The sequence below is a fragment of the Osmerus mordax genome, chromosome 4 (assembly GCF_038355195.1).
Source record: "Osmerus mordax isolate fOsmMor3 chromosome 4, fOsmMor3.pri, whole genome shotgun sequence".
Lineage (NCBI taxonomy): Eukaryota > Metazoa > Chordata > Actinopteri > Osmeriformes > Osmeridae > Osmerus > Osmerus mordax.
Genome location: NC_090053.1, coordinates 657,734 through 683,341, shown reverse-complemented (window position 1 = coordinate 683,341; position 25,608 = coordinate 657,734). Strand labels below are relative to the sequence as shown.

At 44.9% G+C, this 25,608-nt stretch overlaps 1 protein-coding gene across 1 annotated transcript in view; it reads left to right on the top strand.

The window, feature by feature from the left end:
- The window catches only part of peak1 (pseudopodium-enriched atypical kinase 1), a 63,471-nt gene that overhangs the window by 10,946 nt on the left and 26,917 nt on the right, over window positions 1-25,608 (top strand). The window contains exon 2 of the mRNA XM_067234789.1: window positions 729-838. The gene's annotated coding sequence lies outside the window, so the exon portion shown is untranslated. The remainder of the gene's footprint in view (window positions 1-728; window positions 839-25,608) is intronic.

Here is a 25,608-nt window from a genome sequence, read left to right as displayed (position 1 = left end):
TAAAGGATCAGAATTGCGTATTTGATTTCTTGGCTGCATTTCTAGTGTCCTTACTATGTTGACATTTTTTTATTGTGGTTGACAAAATTGCCGTGGGACAACTCTTTTATTGATAAACGAAGAATAATAGCTCTTATCTGGTTGATGTAAGTCCCAGGAATGTCTAAGCTTCTCTAGTTTTGCTTTCTTTTTTACTATTTACAAATGGTACAAATTCGTATTTTAAAAAGTCTGGGTTTTCTTGATATGTCACCCACTGCAATTAACCCAGTGCATCAGTCCCAACAGGTGCCGACTGTGAGACAAATCACATTCGGCTTCCCTCATTTCAACAGTTTTATGTAAATGATCTACAATTGACCCAAGTCTGAGTATTGTATTGCCCTTCTGCTCTCCAAGCTCAGCGCACAGGGCCATACCCTCTCTCAGCGCACAGGGCCATACCCTCTCTCAGCGCACAGGGCCATACCCTCTCTCAGCGCACAGGGCCATACCCTCTCTCAGCGCACAGGGCCATACCCTCTCTCAGCGCACAGGGCCATACCCTCTCTCAGCGCACAGGGCCATACCCTCTCTCAGCGCCTCCCACGGAGCCACACTCAGTCACTGATTTCTTTATTGCCAACTCATACACATATTTTATTTCTCTCTCTCATGGTCTTTTTCTCACCAGGCTTAAGCAAGATCCTCTCACACCCTCCCTCCCCCCTCTGATCCTCTCCCTACAGGAAGTCAGTGGACTTGTGAACCCTGAGATACCCTGGCCCCTACAACCATTTGAATCAGCTGCATCTAGTGTTGCAGTGTGAGGGAAGGTACCAGCTCAGAACAAAACTAGGTGAGCCCTGTCGGTTTTCTTCACTCACTTCAGTCGGACACAACATGTCTTTGTGTGGACAAGCTGTTTGTCAGCGTGTCTGCAGACAGTTTGTCAGGTTTTAAATATGAACGTTTTTTGGCATTGAAGTGAGAGAAGCGTACAATGGTCCCCCCTTCTCTAGGAGAGTGCCTATGCAGCTATTAGTAACATGCAACATGATAATAAACAACATAAGAAAATTTGTTGATTGTGAATGCCCGTCCCTTTCCAATATGGGCAATAACAGAGCAGAGATAGAAAGACAGAGATTGCAGACTGCTGTTGCTGCCCTGCTAACTGACCTCAACTTGTTATGAGAAGGTCGAGTGTGTGTGTGTGAGGGGGGGGGGTGGGGGGTGAGTGTGTATTGGAGAGACCCCCTGCTGGGAGTTACAGCTCAGGACACAGAGTCCTCCTAATGGGAGGTCTCTGTATCTTGTCTCTTAAACTCCAGGAGACAATAATATGGAGGACGGAGGGAATGAGAGAGTACATCATGGGGGAAACCAGGCCCAAAACCAACAAACTAGTATTCATGCTAACAAAACGAATGAAGAGTTTCTAAAGGAGAATTTCCCAGGGAGGAAATGAAGCCAGTTCAGCCCGTGACTCCCGTGTCGGGAATGGCCAGGTCAAGAACATGCCCAGACTTGTATAGTCCCAAAACCCTGTTGAGTTTCTGTTTATGAGCAAATAGGCCTGTATCTGGGGTGACCAGACGTCCTCTTTTCGAGACCTAAAAAATGTGTCTGGCAGGGATTCCAAAATTGTCCAGGATTTTTCCTCGTCGGATATTTGTGTTTCTCTGGGTCTTTCACAAACTATTAGGCCCTTACAAGTTTTGGAAAGGGGATCTCTCTTAAGTTCCACCTTCTTGCGTGAGCTCTGACTGTAGAGAGAACTGACGTTTTGATCAGATAATGCGGCATGCAATACACCACCAGCAGCCCCCCCACCCCTCGTCGACGCGACGAAGTGTCTTCTTTTTCACAAACTCAAATCTCGGTCACCCTACTATATCACTGATCAATTATATACAATTTGTATTTACATATTTTACATATCATTAACATATGAGTTGTATGAAATATATGTGACCCCCCCCCCCCAGTGTGGTTATTTCTGACCTGGCTAACCACATTTCAACCACACACTGCAGTTGTGCATTGTAGTTCTTCATACTCTGAGTGTGTCAGTTTAAATGTATTTTCTTCAGCAGAGTTGATGAGTGCAATACTGTCAACACTAGCAAGATTTTCCAAAAGTACCCCATTACATCACCTACAAAAGACAAGCTATTTCAGTCCCTCTGTTGTTTTGCTACCTGTTGTTAGCTTATGTGCTGCTGTGACTGACAATTTCCTTGTGTTGTCAATTCTCTTTCCCTAACTCAGCCTCTAAACCTCAACATGACTGGCGCTGCTGTTCAGTTTCCTGATGTTTCTAAACAAATTCTTTCTTCATGTCTTGCTTGTCCCACTCTTCCTCCTCCTCCATCTCAGCCCGTCTCACTTAATCTATCTGGTTGTTTTTGTGGTTTGCATAGTTGTGCAAGTTTCTTGCTATTTTGATGCTTTTTTAAAAGAACCCTGCAGTTCTGAAATCCAGATATTGGCCCAGCGCAGTGACATGCCTGCTCCAGCACATTTTTAAATGTGACGGATATAAAGAGAAAGGCAAGACAGATTGCTCTTTTCAGACCTCCAGACCTTGTCTGGATTATGACTGAAGAGTTTCAAAATGTCACCCTAACCCAACAAAGCCTCAGTGCCCTAACCCTTCACTCACCTAATTCTCTATCTCATTTAGTTTTTGCATGCCTGTCCACCTCATTAGGTCTGCATGATTGCATTAGTACCAAGACAAACCCCTCCGTTTAATCTTGGCATGGGACTCTATGAATCTGAACAAGATTAATTACACATGCCAGGTCTTTGGCCCTTGCAAGTCCCCCTAATATTTCTGTTCACTCTGGCGTCTGGCTGTTCTCTGAGTAAAATGCTCTTGAAAAAGAGTTTGGGGTTGAGGGAATTTTGGGGTAGAGGGTAGTGTTGTTAGCAACATTGACATGATTGCCACTAAATGGTGATTCGTTGATAGTCAGGGTGGTTAGTTTGAATGTGCCTCGGGACACGTGAATGTGGAACTAATGTCTTTGTTCTTTTCCTCTTGGGGGACAAACTTTTTGCTAATGAGCCATCATCTGTCCAATGGCAGTGGGCAGAATACCTAAAAGGCTCAGAGGTCACTACTGGCTGAAGCACTGGGGTGGAAAAACAAGCAGAGACCAGATCATTTGTTTGGATCATTCTCAACGGAGCACATTGAAGACATGTCTGTACGTTCTACTGAGTTCCTTTAATTTTCCTCTCCTGTTAGCTTCCCACCTAGCCAGGTCTGTGATGCCTTCACTGGATCAGACCAGAGTATTCCTCTGCGACAAAGGCTGACATCTGTTCCCAGGCTGGTGTTATGTAATATAGTCTGCAAGCTACAGCCAAGCAGTCTAATCTCACCCAATGCATTTTTGCTATAAGAAGTGCTTGTTGTAATTCTAAGCATAATTAGGTATGGCTAGTACTATGCTCAAAGCCATGTCAGATGTTGTAATATGTAGTGTAGGTAGGGCATGTAGTATGGAACAGTCCAGATCCGAGGATCAAAAATGCCCACAGAAGTATAACATCACTGACAAAGCCTTGGCATTTAGCCACAATGCCTTGGCTGTGCATTGCCCAAAGCCAACATCATTATCTTAGTTCCCTGCTGTCATAATGAGTTTTGGTCTTGACAGCAGCCAGGGGACTGAAACTCTGTTCAAAGTCAGCGTGTTGAGGTTTGGACTTTCAGAGGTACCACATCACCCTAAAGTGCTGAACACTTTTTAAGCAGAGGTGTATTGACTAGTTGTGCAGCACTTGCAGCATTAAAGAAAAGATGACGCATCTGTTGACTCAGGGGAGCTCTTCACTATACTGGAGCATTGTGAGTGTACTTCCCCTTCTGAGGTTGCCCATGGTTAATGGATTAGTCAAGTGTCCCCCACCACACACACCACCACCATGTTTCCCATGAAGTTCCTACTTAGTGAGGACTCAATATCTGGCCTCACAAGCAACAGGATTCATTATCCCTTGGGACTCGACCTGATAAGATTGGGTGGAGGGAAAAATCTATAAAGCCAAACAAGCCCACTCCCACAGAATATGGTACAGGAAGTGAAGAAGACAGACCTTGGATGTCCTCCCCCATTGGTCGGATGACCAAGGTCAAGGGAAATCAATGAAAGAGGGTTGCTAATGCCCCCGCTCCTCCCAAAAGAGGGCATGTCTGTGGAGACAAGCAGCTGTTGGGTTTCCCATCAAATACATAATGGGGACATGGTACTGACCTTCCGAGCAGTGAACGGGACTGCACCCGTCTACATCAAGTCTCTCCTGCAGCCTTACACCCCCACCCGTCACCTACGGTCTTCTTCAGACAACCGCCTGGTGGTCCCACCGCTCAAGACCGCCCGGTCCCAACACAAGCTCTTCTCCTGTCTGGCCCCCCAGTGGTGTACTCGCTGTGATATATTGTTTTTATTATTGTTGCTTGTTTTTTCTACAGTTACACTTGCACTTATAGGGGTTCATGTTGTTTAATTGTAACTTGTTTAACTACATGCTCTTATGGTTCTTCCCTTTGGCACTTACTTTGGTTGTTCACAATGTGTGCTTCATGTTTTGGCTACTCGCAATGTTTTTGTGGCTATCTTGTTGTTATTATCAGTGACCTATGCACTTTGTAAAGCTCTCTCTTGGAAGACGCTTTGGATAAAAGCATCTGCTAAATTAATAAATGTAAATGACATCATCCAGGATCTAAAATACCACTATTCTGTATCTCTTATCCCTACGTTCTCCCCATGGTGAGACAGTGTGCTGCCCATGCTCTGGTCCTGTAGGCCCAGTAGGCTCTGGACACATGTACGTTACCAAAACAAACAAATAACACTCTACAAACAGCCTGTCTGAACATATTAACTGCAAGTATGTTACTGCTATTGTCAGTAATCAAGTGTTTTAAACTGGACAGTGTTGGTGGTGATTGTCATAGTAAACATAAGTCTGTTGTGAACCAGCATTTTTTTCTATCCCTCAAACCTTAAATTTGACTGTTTGTGTCTCGCAAAATTGTCCAAAAAACTTGATTTAAAACATGTGAATCAAGAGTGGAGTTTACGGGTCAGTCCCAGCTAGCTGGCCCTCCTCTCCTTCACTCGATGCTCTCTAGAGTTATCCCAGGCCTGTTCAGACAGAGCTATGAGAGGAATGTGTTTAGCATGAGAAGAGATCATCAGTCTGCATGGCCTGCCTTGGTTCCCTTAGCCCCAGAGTCCAACTCGGAGAAAGACTGGGCTTGCTATCCAACACACACACGTACAGCCTACACATTACTTACCTCATGATATTTAGAGGAATACTTATAAAAATCATATGATTCTACCTCTTTGAAATGAAGTTAGTTGAGAAATCTTTAGCTTTAATCATTGAATTGTGTCATAGTGAATGAGGTTGACTCCTCTGAAAGACACACACACACTTTTGAGGTGTCCAGTAGGAGAAGAAGACAATGCTGTGATTGTAAAAGGAACAGTTTGTAACATATCATTTCATTCAAAGTAACTTTTATAACTATTTGGAGGGAAGGAACGTTTTGTGCACACCATTTGTTTTCGCTAAACCAATTTGTTAAAATAAGTATAACATGCTAAACATGTTTTTTTTACTGCTTTATTGGTTTATATTTCAGACTGTAGACTGAGCTGTTATGTGACCCTGAGACCAGCTCTGTGTTCTGTTCGGTGGACGATAAGGTCAGAAAGGTTGAAAACATCTGGCCAAAGATATCACATTCTGGGATTGGTCCAAATCTAATATTTAATCTAGTGCATATAGAGAAATAGTACTTGAAACATGCTTTAGAGTAGGCTATAGATTTTAATATGTCAGGAACTTGGTCAACGGGCGTAGTCTTGCTGCCTTTGTAACATAAATAGCTCTGAAATTGTTTTCATCAAATCATATATTTCTGTCCTTGCCATTTACAGATTAAATAGTAATACAACATAATTTGTTTTTTGAATAGTGGAATTATTATATTGTTTAAAAGAATGTTTAGCTCACATAGGATTAAGATCTATTTATTTATAGGACTACCAGGAGGAAGCTGGACCTGTACTTATTACAAACAAACTGAAACTTAATCATTGTTTTTGATTAGCTTGTTTCAGCTCTGGCCACAAACCTTCAACTTGATCTACACCAACCCCCAGTTTTGTGTGCCAGGCTATTGTTTCACTGTTTAGTCAACCTTGTCATGCCTGGTTCTTTAAACAGGCTAGAGTTTCAGCTGTTTCAAACTGCTACCCCCTTTGCGCGTTTATGCTTTGAAGTCCGGATGAGGAATGGGATTTCATGCTTGGGAGTTGATATTGGACTGGGAATTGGGGACTTCTAAAGGGGAGGGGGTTCAACATTCTCTGTTGAGTAAGCCCTCTGGCTGTCATTGTGTGGCACAGAGCTTTTGAGCCTAGTATCATCGCTGAAATGGCTGATACTTGACTGAACAGTTTCCTGGCCTGTGTAATTGATTACTGTGCAGTACGTTCTAGAAATTCACCACTTTTCTGCAAGTTTCTTTAAATGACTGTTCACAGGCAGTGTCAGGAACACAGAAGGGATGCATGGCCCAGTAATAGTTATGTAAGATGCACCATGGCTTGGGCTTTAGTTCCACTGTGTTTTCATTCGGGACTGGTTGCATCTCAGCACGAGCCAAGAGTTCTCTTAGATGAATGGAAGCTGCTCCTCTTCCTGCTGCCTGACTCCTGGCAGGTTCGCCACAATAGTGTGGCACATCGCACAACCATGCTGAAAAGAAAAGTTCTGTAAGCCACTGTCTGTTTGCAGAACACCCCTCAAAAGCAACGAGATACACCTTCATGCGACTAGTGCAAATGTATAGAGCGATGGGTCTGAGCGTGCTCAGTGTCTGAGCGTGCTCAGTTCCCTCCCTGCGCTCCCATGCAGTACTGTATGATGGATGTCCTCCTCTATCAGAGATGATATTCAAGGCCAGAGCACGAGGAGATAGGATTCTGTCCCACAATGCCATTCATCATTCTGTCAATTTAAAAAGCTTTTTAGGATCCATTACAGACACGTTTTGTCTGTCTAGTGCTGTGAGTATTGATGAACTGGAGCACTCCAAATGAGTAGATTGTGGAATTGTTTACTTTGAAGGCCGGTAGCTTTGGATGGTAAGAAAGATATGCATGTGTGTGTGTGTGTGTGTTGATGTTTGGCGGTTTTTCTATCACTGTGTGTTGAATAGAGCAGTGAAGTTCTGGGTGTAGTGGTGTCTCATATCAAATTAAAACATTTGATCAGAAATGACCATGTGTGTGAGAGAAAGGAAAATGTCCCCTGTGCGCCACAGGCTCCAGGGTCCTAATCCCTCTGTCACAATCTTATTAAGCCTTTAAACTGTGAAAACACCAGCTCTTCCCCGGTGAAATCCCTCACCGGGGTATCCGGCCAGAGGGGGTGGGGAGAGACACAGAGGGAGAAAGACAGAGACACTTGCATGTGGCTGAGATCACAGAGAGACCAGAGTAACTTTACTCCATTGCTAATCCCATCCCTACTTGGGCATGCGGTCCCCTCCATGCCCAGATCAACACTACGCCAGGCCTGTTTCAGCTGTGTCCACAGCCTGATCTTAATACTGTGTCCTTCATTACAGAATGGTGATATCTGTCATGACTTAATCGCTCATACTCCTTTTTTGATATGGGAGTCATCTTCCCAGTGGACACCTATGCCAACCTGCTGGAAACGAGCCAACCTCTTCTCGATTTCAAGTTTGCTTGTATTGTCTGCATCAGTGGTATGGAAGCAAATCAGTGACATCATGTTTGAATGTTAAAAGGCTTGAATTTGAATATGCATTTATTTCAGTGTAATTTTTTTTTTCAAGAATATATATTCAGAAATTCTAATAGAACAAAATCCCGGCTGCTCAATTTCAAATGGTGAAATCCCATAATTGCAGTCCAGATCCCCCAAATTTGAGGCCAAAAAATTCAAGGCAAAAAGATTATAGCCATTACTATTTGGAGCCGGAAAAATTTGGGAACTCTCTCCTCAGAGCAATATCGTTGTATAGGTCTGCTGTTGGACCCTTCTCAGAGAAGTGAGATGGTTCGATTGCATTCAGGCTCGATTGCGTTACCTATCCTTGGAATCCTGGATGTTGCACATGTTTTTTGCTCTGAATTTTTTGGATCTGAGTTTGAGCAGCCTGAATTTGGTTCTATTTCAATTTCTGAAGCTAGAATTTCTTTTATTGAATTTTTGTGATCTGAATTTTGCTGTTCGAATTTGAGCAACCTTAATTTCCGATCCTTGAATTTTGGGATCAGTTTTCTTTTTTTACATAGAAATTCATTCATATTTCAATTTAAAGAGGTGAATTCAAAACCAACAAATTCAGTGGTTTACATTTCAATATTAAGTATTCAATGCCTTCAAAAACATTGTCACTGATTTGCTTCCATACAGTGGGTTTTCTTTATGAACTGGCAATTTAATAAAAATAATCCTTTCATTCAAATATCCTACTTGTATTTTGATGTGATTCAAATTGTAGCAGAGACAAAACACTGCAGAGCAGTTGGAAATGAAAGACATTAGAATCTCCACCAAACCCCTCCTGATCTGCTGTTTCCTAGCAACAGCTGTTTGTCTGTGGTACCACTTATGATTTAGAAAATAGGATCCTGGCTTTTCAAGATCAGATCTGATAAGTTGTCAAATTGAGTTTCCCAGCTTGTTCTGTCATGTGATGGCCTCTCTAGGATATGGATGTCAAAAGGTCATCACAAAACTGCCGTCTCCTGAAACTTCACACCCATGATGTCCACCCTCAGGAGACTTCACACCCATGATGTCCACCCTCAGGAGACTTTAGCATTTGCTGACCCTTTGGAGAAGTTAAGTTAGAAAATATAGGGGCAGGGTAATCATAGTACTACCCTTTACATCAGTTGTCAGCATCAGATTGAAACTTGGAAAAACAACTTAATGAGTTACTATTGACTGCTATGAGCTTAGTAGATGTGCTCCTGTGCCATATTGGTATGCCATCTGGGACACGTGGCCATCCATATTTTAGCTTACAGCTTCCATATATTCCTTGTTTCAGCCTGCTTGTTTAGGGGGATTCTGATGCCTGCTTAATGGCAGCTTCTGAAGTTTTGCTACAGTAGTTCACAGAAAATGGGCATTGTTCGTTCCCAAGCGGCACCTAATAATGTACTATGACCATAGAATCAGTATTGGACTTGAGGTGCCTTATAGAGGCTGTAAGTCCTGCCTCATCAGCATGTGTACTCACCACTGTGGTGTGATTTTACACCAATAAAACAAGACTGTTTACCAACTTGTAGTAGCTTTTTATTGTCATTTTCAAATGGAGACATAGGGAGTTGTAAACAGGGAGAGTGGAAGATGGGGAGTACAAGGAGAGGGAGAAGGGAATGGAAGGAAGGAAGAACCACAGTGCCTGGCGAACGATAGACTGAAGAATATTCCACTGAGCAGTTAGAGGAATGAGCCGTTACATAACTGCAGCCCTCACGTGTCGACACCATGCCTCCTCCAGTCCTCTGTCTCCCAGCCAGGGGATCAGGAAACACTCCTCTCCCAGTCTTCATGCTAGAGGGCCCTCGAATCAGTTGTTCTAAAGTATGCTCGTCACTGGCCGTGTGTAAGTGGAGTAGGACCATGTCTCAATCATGCTGGGTATGAAACTGGGTGACTGATGAATGCCAGACTATGGAAGGATGTAGACTTCAATTTCATTCATGAATGTGACAAGGACTGAATGATTTTTGATTACTCATTCATCTGATTGTTACAAAGTGGTGGCATGTTTACACTCCCAGTGCACGTCCCCAGAGCAGACAGAGGGAAGGCAAACGCATCACCCCTGTGTGTGTTAGATCTGTTTAACTGGGAGAGAGGTAAGGTTATGCAATTAGGTGTACAAGCACCATATCCATCATTGTAATCCTCTCTGGACCTGTCATGTCTAATGTTTACAAGGCATTAGAGCACTTATACAAGCCAGCAAAAATGACTGTAAGGTTCTCTGATGGTACTAGTCCTGTGCCAACAGACATCTTAGTAATTGATGTCAGTAATTGGTTTTCAGCATCCACTTTCCACTACAGCGTAACTGCTGAACATGTTAGGCGGATGGGGAAGGGTAATTTGGTACCGCACCCCCGTACTGGGTAGACTGGACATCTGAGGTGCCTCCCTGGATAAAAGCCCATCCTCTATAAATGGAGCAGGTTTTTTGTTCCTAGCTGTTGTGCTTGCCTCCAACATTTTCTAAATTAATTTTTCTCCTACTTTTCTGAAACGCAAACCCCTGAACCAACCTCTGGAGAACACCCAGAGATGACCCCACTGCTCTAACATGCCCCAAGGAGAAGGAATTATCTTCAAAGCTATTTTCTGGGCTCGTAGGGTTATCAAACTGATACCTCTTCTGAAGGAATACTATGGGAAGGCTAGCCCTGCTGTAGAACGGCTCACTTTGAATTTCCCGTTGGAGGGAAGATCCTCGGGCGGCTCCGCTGAGCTGCTGGTTTCATTTCTCTACTCAGAGTTCCAAACTGTCAATACATTTCAAGAAAGAAGGTAGTTTGAGGCTCAAGGGTTAATGACTTGGAGCATGTTAGGAAGCCAGTGCTGTGCTCCGGGAATGTCTCGTCTGGGCTAATGTATAAGCCGATGGACTAGTCCAGTCACCCAGGAAGAGGATCCATGTCATATCCCTCTCCAGATTCTCAGTAGATATACAGCACAGGCCAGACCATTACTCAGAGTAGCGACACAGCAACGATCTCACTGAGGAAATTATGGACGTGGATAATCCACTTTGTCTAGAATCTGTTCACTTGGTGCCAACCAGACGCTAGTCAATGGCAGCCATTTAGTGAGGGGAAAAAGCTTCTTTGCATACATTATGGACGAGGGAGAAAGTGGAGCCTCCTCTCTAATGGATCATCTTTATCTGAGAGATGAAGCTTATAAGTACAGGGCCATGTGATGGAGAAGGCCAGCAGGAAGGAAACTAATCGGGAGAACCTCAGAGGTTTGCCAAACGTACGTCAGATCTTCTGTTCCCATGAATCAAGTTCTGTCTGCTCTGAACCCTCTTTGAGGTGTGCTTTGTAACTGTAGAGTGCTGTGATAATTACTCATGCTTCAATATATCGGTCCAGTTTTTTTCCTGATGTATTGCTAAATATTATTTGTATTATTCCCATAATTACAGATTGATATGGATCAGAGACATTTCCTAAAGCTGGAATTATGGATACCTAATGATATTTTGGTCGCCATGGTATTCTAAAACCAATACTTAAATTGGTTACACAAATTACACAATTGTTTTGCGCTAAATATCATTTGTACTTTTTCACTTTCTATTCAGCCCAGATCTCTTAATTTACTGCACTTTAACTGTCTTGGTGAAAAGCTTAAGAATACGGCAGATAGATTGTAGAAGAAAATGAAGGAAGAGGGCCAATATCCACTTCCTGCCCTCTCTGGAGAAGAAGGCTCTCGCTGGCTCTCACAGTGAATTCTTTCTGAGACAGCTCCCCCGAGTCTTCCGCAATCAGCCAAGGACAGGCAGGCGAAAGACTGAGCACGGTGCATGTCTGGCACATCTGTGTGTGGAGCATCCGTACTCTCAAGTCCTTCATCTCTCCCTCTTCTCTGCGTAGCTCTCAGGAGTAGCTGAACCATTTCATTGTGTGCAACTTTAGACCACTCACTATTCTCTGATGGAAAAATCCTGTCACCAGACTAGGGCCATAAAACTCTGAGTCATAGGCCATACCAACCCAAACCCACAATGATTGTGGAACTGGTATGTTTTATATTAAATTTGTTAGAATGTATTGTGTTTGTGAACTCAAAGTGCAGTTCAGATGAATTTCGACCATGAGGCTTGAAGGTAGAGTGTGTGAGTCTAGATCAGAGTCTCGGGCCTTTTGATAAGCACAAGGCCACTAAACGATAATATTATGGGATTGTAGGTCCACTAGGCAGTTTTCACTAGGGACTGTTTCTCACTGTTTTTACACTTGTTCCCGGTTATAAGTCAGAACTGAGTAAAGATCTGGGAGAGAGAGTGTAAGACCTGTAAAATTATTGATGTTGTAGCAATGTCCATAAAGTCCTCAATTGTTTATTCAAGAAACACCGTAGTATTCTAAGTCATATTAAAAACATTTCAATATAACATGCTTAAATTCTTGAAGTGCTTTAACATGGATATCCACCACTGCTTTTTTAATGACGTAATTGCTTTATTCTATAACTTCCATCACTGGTCATTTTTACTCTAATTTATTAAGTAAAAGACTACATTTGAGATGTCTGTAGATGTCATTATTTAATGTGAACTGGTGTGCATATTTAAATATTAATCAAGAGTTGTCGTCCCCTTGCTCTGAAAGTGCACATCATGGTTGAAGCAAATTCTCCTTTTAAATTATGCAAAAGGATGACATATGATACTGACATAATTTAATAGCCACATTAGATTTTCTAACCGAGGACTAAGTTGAGAAACGGAGCCTGCAGTCAGTGAAACAATATGGGATTTTTTAGGTTACAAAAAAATAAATAATACTTTTGTGTGTGTAGAAAAAATAAGTTTCTCTTATAACAATATCCATTGATGTACACAATTTAATGCAAATGTTTTCAATGAGAAAGCTTTGTAGTATCTTTCATTGTAGATTGACTCTACCATACATTCCTCTGAAACAATTATACTGACTCGCTCCATCGCTGATCGTCTGTTGTTTGTGTGTGTGTGTGTGTGGTGGGTCTGGAATGTAACTTGGAATGAAATACTTAACATCAATTATCATGAATGCTTTATCTTGAATTAATTTGTATCTTGGTCTGGAATAACACTATGTAATGTTACTAGAAGTGTAAAGCCCTTGACAGTATTTTGATTATAGTCACAATCTCCGAATTTCTTGTTGACATGTAATCAGTGAGCTGACCCAGGCCTCAAATCTGCCTCTGGACTCCTGGAGACAGTTTGTCACATTCCTCTTTTCTTTTTCTCAGGCTGTCAGTTAGTTAAATGCTCTTCTCTGAATAAAACACACACAACTACAAAACCTCCCATTTCATCATGTGCATCTGTCAAAATGTAATAAATGTCCCGTTGGCTTGGTGAGCAGTGAAGGATGTGTTTAGTGTTAGCTGCCTTTTAGCTAGATTGGGAACCTGGACCACAGGCATGTACACTGACGTGAGATAAAGTGTGTACTGATACATGACACACACACACACACTTACCTGAGTGGGAACGCCTTGACAGTCAAGTGTGGAATGTACCAGTTGCTCTGCAGAGGAGTGTGACAGTCGTAGCACAGAGAGCTGTTGAAAAGTCACACGTACCAACTCCAACACTGAACAACAGGATTCTCAAAGCGTCCAAAGAGAGAATCTGATTGAAGTTAACTGATCTGGTTGTGTTTTTTACACAAATACGCATTGTTTTAATTAAGGGGATCTCTGATGTGCTCATGACTCAGTCTGCAGTCCACTCTCTGTTATAAGCAACATCAGGCACAAATGTAAGACTGACACACACACACACACACCCGTGTACCTTCCAGTTTTCTACCTTTTAGTCTGAAGATTGAAAAATTGTGATGAACTGTTAATTACATTTACATTTAGTCATTTAGCAGACGCCCTTATCCAGAGCGACTTACAGTAAGTACAGGGACATTCCCCCGAGGCAAGTAGGGTGAAGTGCCTTGCCCAAGGACACAACATCAGTTGGCACGGCTGGGAATCGAACTGGCAACCTTCAGATTACTATCCCGACTCCCTCACCACTCAGCCATCTGACTCCAGATAATAATCACATATGAAATAATTCTCATCTGAAGTAGTTGTACTCATTCTAAACATACTGTAGTGATTAATACAGCAGCCAATAAGTTGGTGTAAATATCAGTGTGAAGCCCTCTGCTGTCTTGTGCTCAGTGGAAGGCATAAGCCCAGAAAGATGCTGGCTCGTAGCATTTCACTGATAATGCATTTGTCTGGTGGCATGGGAGTCACATGGCTCTCGCCTGCTCTGCCTCCACTGTCTGCTGCTGGAGATAGAGAGGATAAAATCACAAATGGCCTCAAGCCTCATTTGACATTCTCTGCAGCTTGACTTGCATCGGGTTCCTTCAGAGGTCAAAACAAACCCCATCTTCTTCTCTTTCTTTCCCTTGTTTTGGGGAGATTTGGAAAAGTCGGAAAGCTGCAGACATTTTTCCCCTCGTGCTGATGGATCTCGGAGCCTCTCCTCATTACAGGGCTGTCTTATCTCCCCTCCTCGGCTGGTCTGTCCTGCGCAGTGTGGACTGAAGCAGCATGTCCCTCAGGCTGGTCTGTCCTGCGCAGTGTGGACTGAAGCAGCATGTCCCTCAGGCTGGTCTGTCCTGCGCAGTGTGGACTGAAGCAGCATGTCCCTCAGGCTGGTCTGTCCTGCGCAGTGTGGACTGAAGCAGCATGTCCCTCAGGCTGGTCTGTCCTGCGCAGTGTGGACTGAAGCAGCATGTCCCTCAGGCTGGTCTGTCCTGCGCAGTGTGGACTGAAGCAGCATGTCCCTCAGGCTGGTCTGTCCTGCGCAGTGTGGACTGAAGCAGCATGTCCCTCAGGCTGGTCTGTCCTGCGCAGTGTGGACTGAAGCAGCATGTCCCTCAGGCTGGTCTGTCCTGCGCAGTGTGGACTGAAGCAGCATGTCCCTCAGGCTGGTCTGTCCTGCGCAGTGTGGACTGAAGCAGCATGTCCCTCAGGCTGGTCTGTCCTGCGCAGTGTGGACTGAAGCAGCATGTCCCTCAGGCTGGTCTGTCCTGCGCAGTGTGGACTGAAGCAGCATGTCCCTCAGGCTGGTCTGTCCTGCGCAGTGTGGACTGAAGCAGCATGTCCCTCAGGCTGGTCTGTCCTGCGCAGTGTGGACTGAAGCAGCATGTCCCTCAGGCTGGTCTGTCCTGCGCAGTGTGGACTGAAGCAGCATGTCCCTCAGGCTGGTCTGTCCTGCGCAGTGTGGACTGAAGCAGCATGTCCCTCAGGCTGGTCTGTCCTGCGCAGTGTGGACTGAAGCAGACCCTCAGGCACTAGCTCCTCATCCTCTGAGGCTCTGGCGGAGGTTCACAACCGGAGCTAAGTCACTCCATCCCCAGTGGGCTACTGGTGGCAAGACTGCATGAACATGAACTGTGGCCTGAGGCCAACATTGGAGCTGTACACTCCAGCTCTGCTCCCTTCCTCCAAATCCGTCTCGAGTGAGGAGAGGGATTAAATGGACATTTCTATCATTTGTTCTCTAGAGCTCCCATGCTTATGTAGTACTGGAGCTGTGTCACAGACACGTGTCAGCATGAGAAGGGCCAGCTGTGTCTTTACCATTGAGGAAAACTGATATTTCTATGAGGAACTGACTTGGTGGTAGAAAAACACTGGAGACCACGATAGCTCGTGCCTGTGCGAAATTGAATGCTTGATGTTGTTGAAAAGCTTTCTCCTTACAGAGTCTTCCTCCAGTAATGGAACGATTGTTCTCCACATTGATTTTCCGTTTTCTCATGAGATCCTACTTTCTCAAAAGGCTTTTACTGCACAGCGAGAGAGCGTTTCATCGGCAGAGCATAGCCCCTGATCCTGGGTGTATATTTCTATAGCCCCTGATCCTGGGTGTATATTTCTATAGCCCCTGATCCTGGGTGTATATTTCTATAGCCCCTGATCCTGGGTGTATATTTCTATAGCCCCTGATCCTGGGTGTATATTTCTATAGCCCCTGATCCTGGGTGTATATTTCTATAGCCCCTGATCCTGGGTGTATATTTCTATAGCCCCTGATCCTGGGTGTATATTTCTATAGCCCCTGATCCTGGGTGTATGTTTCTATAGCCCCTGATCCTGGGTGTATATTTCTATAGCCCCTGATCCTGGGTGTATATTTCTATAGCCCCTGATCCTGGGTGTATATTTCTATAGCCCCTGATCCTGGGTGTATATTTCTATAGCCCCTGATCCTGGGTGTATATTTCTATAGCCCCTGATCCTGGGTGTATATTTCTATAGCCCCTGATCCTGGGTGTATATTTCTATAGCCCCTGATCCTGGGTGTATATTTCTATAGCCCCTGATCCTGGGTGTATATTTCTATAGCCCCTGATCCTGGGTGTATATTTCTATAGCCCCTGATCCTGGGTGTATATTTCTATAGCCCCTGATCCTGGGTGTATATTTCTATAGCCCCTGATCCTGGGTGTATATTTCTATAGCCCCTGATCCTGGGTGTATGTTTCTATAGCCCCTGATCCTGGGTGTATGTTTCTATAGCCCCTGATCCTGGGTGTATGTTTCTATAGCCCCTGATCCTGGGTGTATATTTCTATAGCCCCTGATCCTGGGTGTATATTTCTATAGCCCCTGATCCTGGGTGTATATTTCTATAGCCCCTGATCCTGGGTGTATATTTCTATAGCCCCTGATCCTGGGTGTATATTTCTATAGCCCCTGATCCTGGGTGTATATTTCTATAGCCCCTGATCCTGGGTGTATATTTCTATAGCCCCTGATCCTGGGTGTATATTTCTATAGCCCCTGATCCTGACTGCTCAGTCACGTGCCAGAGGAGGCATGTCGCTGTCAGGGTGCTTTGTCACAGCTGATCCCAGCGTGAGCTGCAGCACACTACAAAGGCTCTCTGCTCTATCTCACTGTGGTCTCCTTAGTGGCTCCTGTCTCTGGCGCTGTGTGAGAGCACATGGATGGCTAATTATCTTCAATCCCCCGCTACACCTCGCTTGCCTCTCTCTCTCTTTTTCTCTCATCACACCTCCCCTTTCCTCCTCCTTCCCCTCTCTCTCTGCTTTGCAGTTTTCTTCTACAGTAAGTTGTTTTGATTGATTCCTTTTCCGCCCAACATCAATAATATGTCAAAGGAATGTTGTTGTTGAGACAGTGTACCTTTTATTTATGAAACATACTCTATTTGCTCTCTCTGGAGAACCCTGGATCTCCAGATGGAGAGCATATGGCCAGGATATCACCACAGATGCCACAAAGCCACAAAAAGCCACTGGATCTCATATTTAGGCTACGCAACATCAGCACACTTCCTCTAGTCGGCCTCTTGCTCCATTGTCAGTAAGGAAATGACTGTAAACTCAGTTCTTTTCTTGAACAAAAGGTAGCAGCTATTATTGTTTTTTCCTTTTTCCTAAGAAGAGATGTTTCAACTGTATAAAGTGAGTTATCATGAAGCCAAACATTGACTATAAAACCTAGCATGTGAGGAGGGAAAATAGAATATAGAAAACTTGCTTTCTGTCATTTCCAACTTCTCCTTACTGCAGAAAGCCAAACGCAAGTTCTCAGCCAAATGTGAAAATATGACAAATATCCCAAGATTGATGATGACCCAAAAAACAGGAATGCATTATGAAGATGATGTCTGTGGAGTTGGGCTTTATTTAATTTGCTGTCACAGCAGGAAAAAAGTATATACAGGACATACATATTTAAAAATGTTCTCTCTGCATAACTTCCAGCGTATTGCATAATGTAGATTTTTGGATCATTAGAGCACACACCTCTGTGTGATCTCCTATGGCTGCCTCGTTCAGTTTGGGACTGCATCCTTTGATGTTTAATGAATGCCCTGGCGAGATGACATGAGCAGTGTTGAGCTGTCATGGGCCACTGCTGCTCCACTTCCTCCAAGTGAAGAATTTTCCCAGGAAATCGTACAATGGAAGTTGCTATAAATTAGTATTAAATACATTAAGTAATAAATAATTAAAATGAGATGCATAAAATGTCTTGCCCCTTGGCTTCTAGAGCATGTGGTTTGACTTGAATCAGCCCTGTAATGGGGTGTGGAGCCTGTGCTGTGCGGAGTGAAGCCTGGCTGCAGCCTGAGGGGGGGGGGGGGGGGCAGTGTGGGGGGGGGGCAGTGTGGGGGGGGGGGCAGTGTGGGGGGGGGGGCAGTGTGGGGGGGGGCAGTGTGGGGGGGGGGGCAGTGTGGGGGGGGGGCAGTGTGGGGGGGGGCAGTGTGGGGGGGGGGGCAGTGTGGGGGGGGGGGCAGTGTGGGGGGGGGGGGGGGCAGTGTGGGGGGGGGGGCAGTGTGTGGGGGGGGTGTTATTTTCTGCCTACAAAATAACATTTTGGTCAAATGATTAGATAAAAAAACAATCCCAGTCTTACGGTAGAGAAAGAACTAAATCGTTTTTGTTTTCAATAATTCAGAATATCAGAGAAAACTCTGATATTCTGATGATAAAAATGAAGATGGGCAGTAACATTTGATTCAATTCAATTTGCTTCCATTCACAGCAGTGTGTTGTGTAACTTTCTGCCTCTGCAGGCAGAGAGGAGGAGAGCTCTCAGTGGGCTTCATAGTGAGCTGACAGCTGCTCAGCCGAGTCTCCCCCACCACTCTCTCCCCCACCCTTGTCTCTCCCCCACCCTTGTCTCTCCCCCACCCCTGTCTCTCCCACCCCTGTGTCTCCCCCACCCCTGTGTCTCCCCCACCCCTGTGTCTCCCCCACCCCTGTGTCTCTCCCACCCCTGTGTCTCTCCCACCCCTGTGTCTCTCCCACCCCTGTGTCTCCCCCACCCCTGTCTCTCTCCCACCCCTGTCTCTCCCTCACCCCTGTGTCTCCCCCACCCCTGTGTCTCCCACCCCTGTCTCTCCCACCCCTGTCTCTCTCCCACCCCTGTCTCTCTCCCACCCCTGTCTCTCTCCCACCCCTGTGTCTCCCCCACCCCTGTCTCTCTCCCACCCCTGTCTCTCTCCCACCCCTGTGTCTCCCCCACCCCTGTCTCTCTCCCACCCCTGTGTCTCCCCCACCCCTGTGTCTCTCCCACCCCTGTGTCTCCCCCACCCCTGTGTCTCCCCCACCCCTGTCTCTCCCCCACCCCTGTCTCTCTCCCACCCCTGTCTCTCTCCCACCCCTGTCTCTCCCCTCTTTTCCTTTCTCTCTCCCACCCCTGTCTCTCCCCTCTTTTCCTTTCTCTCTCCCACCCCTGTCTCTCCCCTCTTTTCCTTTCTCTCAACTTTTTTTATTTATTTCACTTATTCCCAGTCTCTTGCCTATTTTTCACTTTGTTGTTGTCCTAGCAGAAGCGGTCGGACGTGTCTGCTTGTGTTGATGGTGTTATTGATGTACTGGAGAAGGGTAAAGGACGGGGTTCGGCATTGCCAGGTGCTAAAACACAGAGAGAGAGAGAGAGAGAGAGAGAGAGAGAGAGAGAGAGAGAGAGAGAGATCACTGTGCTCTTGTACACGTTCATGCTTTACTTCTCTTTCTCCTCTTTCTTTCCCTCTCTCATTTCGACGACTCATTTGATGTTTTCCTTTCCTCAGTCCTTCCCACCCAGACCTCTTTGGTCAGCCTCTCTTTTATTGGGTGTGCTTTGCCTTCGGCAAGGGCACAACCTTTGTTCTCTCACATATATATATATTTATTTATTTTTATTATTATTTATTTTCGCCCCCCCTAAGGATCAGTCAATATTTGGACTACATACACAACGGCGGTGTCAAAAGGTTCGTCTTGTTAGCGATTGCGTTGGTTGTATTTTTATTTACGTCCAGTTGCATGGTTTAAGTAGAAATTGCGTTTTTGTGGTGAAAAGTGAAGCTAAAGGTGGCTAATTTGCTAGCCACAGTCACTGACGTTACTAACGTCACTACGTCACTAACGTCACGAAAACACGCGTGACTACCTGTAGCAGAACATTCGTTTCGCATCTGTTAACTTGGGGGATAGCTAGGCTAACTATAGCTTTACTGCAAGGCAGCTGCAGAAACGCCACAAGCAAAGAGGCCAGGGTGACTATTTACTCATTTTACTTTGTGATGTGAAACACAATTATGAAATGTAATGTACAATATTAGCTGATATTATTAAGGAAGTAGGCCCACATCTACTTTCAGAAACGGTAGTCTACTATTTCACTGAAGCATTAGCATCATGACATTAGCCTCTGTTGCCCGGGCAACACATACCACAGTGGTCTATGATGCATCTGTTTTCAATCGTTAAAATAAACATTCCTCACAAATACATTTGTTTTCTTTGTAGGATTTACTATGACATTACATTACAAGTAAACGATTTGTTGGTGAAATTATCTTTACCTGTGGTTTCAAACCAGTGTTGCTCACTGCAACGCTGTAGTCTGTAGCCTACGCGAGACACACTACAAAAACATCTACACAGCTGTTTAGGAAGTCAAACGGCGACAGAACATGTTCGACACTCCCCTTACTTAAATCAAAAGTCTTTCAATAGGTGAAACTATCTGACTACTAACCTGAACTTCATTGCCACAGCCTAAACTTTGTCAATCTGTTCATGAAAATAATTAATTTCAGCCTAAACCGTACAACGGAACGTTAAATCGAATTCAACCAACGCAATCGCTACCAAGACCAACACAGCAGTAGTCAAGTACTGTACTGTAGTAGAATTTACCGGGGCAGCTTCTCCACACAGGGCTATATCGCATTTTGCGTTGTTACTGACAATGATCGCTACCAGTGAGCTTTTTATGAATGAGCGATTTTCCACTAAATACATGTCAAGCTTATTTACGTTTTTGGGGGCATTTTTCAGTTAGCAAATGGTAATGTTTGAATCGCGATTCCATCTTCTACTGCCGGTAACGTTGTAGAATAATCTTCAAAGGGTGTTCTTTATTCATGAATGAATGCAATATGAGTAGGCTAAATGCCTGAAAATATCACGAGAAGGGAAAACTTAAAAGGACGTTTAACTCATAGAGATTAGGTCAATTTTTACACCGGTCTGCCAAATGTATTCGTTGATTCAGCTATGAGGCTGCCTCTTGCAGGGGAAATGAAAAGACGTCATATTTCATTCTACACTTAACTCGTATTTTGAGTTGTAAATGAGCAGCAAAAAAAAGATGCTTTTAAATCTATGTAATCTTTATAAATAATAAGTAGGCCCTATGCATTTTTATATAAAATATACAGAAATATTAGTTGTAAAAATTTCATTAAAAAACGGACCCCTGTGCAACCGACGCAAGCAAGCACACCCTACAATTTCCCCAGAAATGTTACCCTCTCTAGTTCTCCCTTTCTTTACGATCTCTCTCTCTCTCTCCCCTCTCTCTCTTTGTCTCTCTCTCTTTCTCTCTGTCTATCTCTCCTCTCTCTCTCTCCCTTCTCTCTCTCTGTCTCTCTCTCCTCCCTCTTTCTCCTCTCTCTCCCTCAGGCTCTCTCCAGCTCCTGTCGTTGCCCCTTTTCTAACAGCCCCCTCCTTTTAAACGTCTGCTTTCTTGCTCTCCTTCCCTAACCCTCTCTCTTTCTCTCCATCTCTCATTCTCTTATTTTCCCTCACTCTTTCACGCCAGCTACTCGACAGCTCTCCCCCTCTCAAAGCGTTTGTCATGTGCTTCCTCCTCCCTGCTCTGCTCTGAGCTCTGATTCTTCTGGGATTCATGATATCGCTCCGTAAGTTGGCCTGTCCTCTTCTTCTTATCCTCTTCTTCTCTGTTTACTAGACAGACAATTGTTGCTGGCCGCTGTCTGTGCCAACATATATGCATAACAACGGATGGATAGAAAAAGACTAGTGATCAAAAAGGACACCGATAGAGACGGGCAGAAAATGAAAATGTTTTGAGGCAAATGTGTGTTGTACACCTTTTTATGTGTGTGTGTGTGTGGAAGGGACTTTCAGCAATGGGGTTGCCTGTAATTACACAGGATGTGTGGCTTTGAACACTCTGACTTGCATGTTAACAAGGCTCATGTTTACACTCTGAAGCCACGGGTATCTTAGTCACTGTGGCTCAGTTTGATGTGGACTACCCCTAATTGCAGATATAAACCCACACGTTATTATGTTGCACTTGCGTTGCACTAGTGTAGAGACGACAGTTGAATGTACTGAAATTAGCTCATTTTGTTGAACTGAAAGGGTCTTATGTTGTCACATACCTACCGTGTCTATCTGCATCAAGCATGGTCGATTTTGGAGTGCTATATTTTGAAGTCATGGGATCTAGCATGCTTGCTCCTGATGGATGCCCCATGTCACGCTCTTTAGTAATGAGTTCTCCAACAACTGATGTTCCTCCCCTCGTAGACTGGGTATTGACCCTTAGACCAGCTAGGTACACAACAACTGTAGCATCCACCAGCTCCTTCTGCTCCTCAGACAGCCTGCTCGCACAGCACGGGTACAGTGACCACAGAGAAACTTCAAGCCAAGCCATGGAATTCTCAAATTGAAACCCCCAGATAAAAGGTTCACGTGGATCCAGTCTTATGATTGATGCCAACAGCAGTGTGTTGCCCAGTTCCAGTCCTCCAGTCCTTCAGTCCTCCAGCCCTTCGGTCCTCCAGCCCTTAGGTCCTCCAGTCCTCCAGCCCTTCAGTCCTTCAGTCCTCCAGCCCTTCAGTCCTCCAGCCCTCCAGTCCTCCAACCCTCCAGTCCTCCAACCCTCCAGTCCTCCAGCCCCTCCAGCCCTTCAGCCCTCCAGTCCTCCAGCCCTCCAGTCCTCCAGCCCTTCAGTCCTCCAGCCCTTCAGTCCTCCAACCCTCCAGTCCTCCAGCCCCTCCAGCCCTCCAGTCCTCCAGCCCTTCAGTCCTTCAGTCCTCCAGCCCTTCAGTCCTCCAGCCCTCCAGTCCTCCAACCCTCCAGTCCTCCAACCCTCCAGTCCTCCAACCCTCCAGTCCTCCAGCCCTTCAGTCCTCCAGCCCCTTCAGTCCTCCAGCCCCTCCAGTCCTCCAACCCTCCAGTCCTCCAGCCCTCCAGTCCTCCAGCCCCTCCAGCCCTTCAGCCCTCCAGTCCTCCAGCCCCTCCAGTCCACCAGCCCTTAGGTCCACCAGCCCTTAGATCCTCCAGCCCTTCAGTCCTCCAGCCCTTCAGTCCTCCAGCCCCTCCAGTCCACCAGCCCTCCAGCCCCTCCAGCCCCTCCAGTCCACCAGCCCCTCCAGTCTTCCAGCCCCTCCAGCCCCTCCAGTCCTCCAGCCCCTCCAGTCCTCCAGTCAGGGACGCAGAGAGAAGTGGAGGGTTTTCTGCCGCACTGCTGAGTGACTCAAGAGTCTCACTCCCTTCAAATCAGCTACAAACACACAGGTTGAACACACACTCGCATACATGCTGTCTTATGAAAGGAACCATGTATATTTGCGAGTTATATTGTTGTGACATCAGAGGGCAGTTCTTTGTCTGTCATTACTGAGACTTAGGAAGACCGTTGATGGGATTCTCAGTAGTGTTGGTCCGCAAGCAGCAGTAGATCTTGCTGTTTGCTTTTTCAGTGTTGTGTGTTATGCTGTGTGTTTCTCCCTGTGTGTGTATGGATGTATGGTGTACATGTTGCCAGTGTGCTTCCTTCATCACATCATGTACAGACCCTAACCCTAACGTTGTAAGAGTGAATAGTTCGGCACTCATTTTTTCCAATCCGCTATGCAGTTGTTATGGAGATGTCCGCTATGCAGTTGTTATGGAGATGGTGCATGAGGTGAAGCCAGATGACAGAATTCAGTCGATTTAAAGTGGAAGACAGGGAGAGGGGACACTGTCACGTCAGCCAGTGTTGGTTTAGATCGGTGTGTAGATAAGCTTTTGTTCAACTGCAACTACAACAAGTCTGGCTTGATGTTTTTAGCATCCAGATTCCAAAGCTGTTCCATTCAGTGAGTAGATGTCATAAAGAGGTCTGGTTCACACACGATGGAAACAGCCCCAGTTATCTTCCCTGTAAACAGTGCTTTATCAAAGGGAAGGTATCAAAGGTTTGTCATTTGGACAAAATAATGTTTTGTTACTATTTTAATTCAGATAGACATACAGCCATACCAAAAACAAGAACTTTCTCTGGAAATGTGCAGTACAGTGTAGCAGCTGTTATACTGTACTTGCTAGTTAAAGCAGCTGTTTGTGCATATCATTGCCCACGGGCAGTTTGAAAACAGTGCCGTTTTATTTTTCATCTTTGTTTTCAAGTATTACAGTAGCCACGTAGTTGCTGAAAGAGCATTATTTTATCTGTGAAAAATACAAATCAGGAGCATACTTGCCATTTCTATTCCCATGGCAGAAGGCCAGTGGAGATTGAGAGATCATTATGTTGAAACAGCTTAAAGGCACAGTCACATTGGACCTGACTCATTCAGGTACAGATGAACAACACTATTCATTACCCTTGAGTCACATACAAAAAACAGAAGCCTTGAAGGGCAAGCAGAAAACGAGCTAAAAAAAAAGATTTGTCCAAATAACTACTTTACTCATTGAACGGCAACTTCTGATAGACTATTCCTTTTTCTGTCATTCTAACAGAGTACAGATCAATTTTACACTGTGCTAGTACTTTTCCAGTCTTGCTCCAATTATGGAATTCATTCTTTACCTGTTAAAACTCAGTAAAACATGCAATGTAACAGTAATTAGCTTGGGATTCTTCACTGGTTGATATTAAGTTAACAAGATAAATTAAATGGATTGTTGTACTGGGCTCTGGTCTCGTTCGTACAAGATTCCCCCGTCCTTGAAGGAGCTCAAATTTCCTCTCGTATGGATGTTATTTGGGTATTTTAGAAAACATTTGCCTGTTTGGTGAATACAGTGAAATACTTTAAATTGAGAAGATATGAAAAAAATACATTATAATCACAGAAAGTTAATCTTTTGGTTTGGAGTGGACAAAACATTGTGATAAGCAAAGATACTGGTATATTTTCTTATGATGATTTTTCTTCAGGCTAACAATCCGACTGAGTGTCATAAGTCTGTCAGTAGCACCCAATAAATCCTGTCACTTAACTGTTTCTTTCTCCCTCTCCCTCTTTCTCCATTAGGCAATTGCTCATCCATAACATTGTTTATGAGGTTTATGACTTGTCATCCTAAATCATCCTTATAAGATGGCAGGGCTGAATGACAACTGTCTGGCTAATCGCCAGGTTCTAGGCTTATTTGACAGACTAATAGTTCAGCATTTAGGCATAATGGATGAAGAATGGGAGATCAGTGTGGAACACTTGAAGCTGCAAACACGTGTAGACCTGCACCTGCTCAGGGTCATCCCGCCTGGGGGACCCCGCTCAGGGTCCTCCCGCCTGGGGGACCCCGCTCAGGGTCCTCCAGCCTGGGGGACCCCGCTCAGGGTCCTCCCGCCTGGGGGACCCCGCCGGGGCCACACTTTCAAACACGGATCCTTCATGATCAGTACCAGGATAAAAGGGATTTGTTTAATTTATGTGAAAATAGATAGGCTTTTAGAAGTGCCCAAGCGCCCCCAACAAACTTGCTATTTTTAGCTGTGAAGATAGGCGGTGTTGTCAGCTGAATATTTACGAGACTGGACTTGTATGCCTCCTGATCTACACACAAAGCCGAACATCCATTAAAACCGTGGAACCGTCCCTCTGGAACAATGATGGCTAGTGCACTGTCTGGGAACGAGGAAGAAATGTTCTGTATTGACTACTGGGGGAGGATGCAGACAACATGTGAAGAGAAGCTGTGGAGGGTAGAGGAAGCTGTGGAGGGAAGAGGAAGCTGTGGAGGGAAGAGGAAGCTGTGG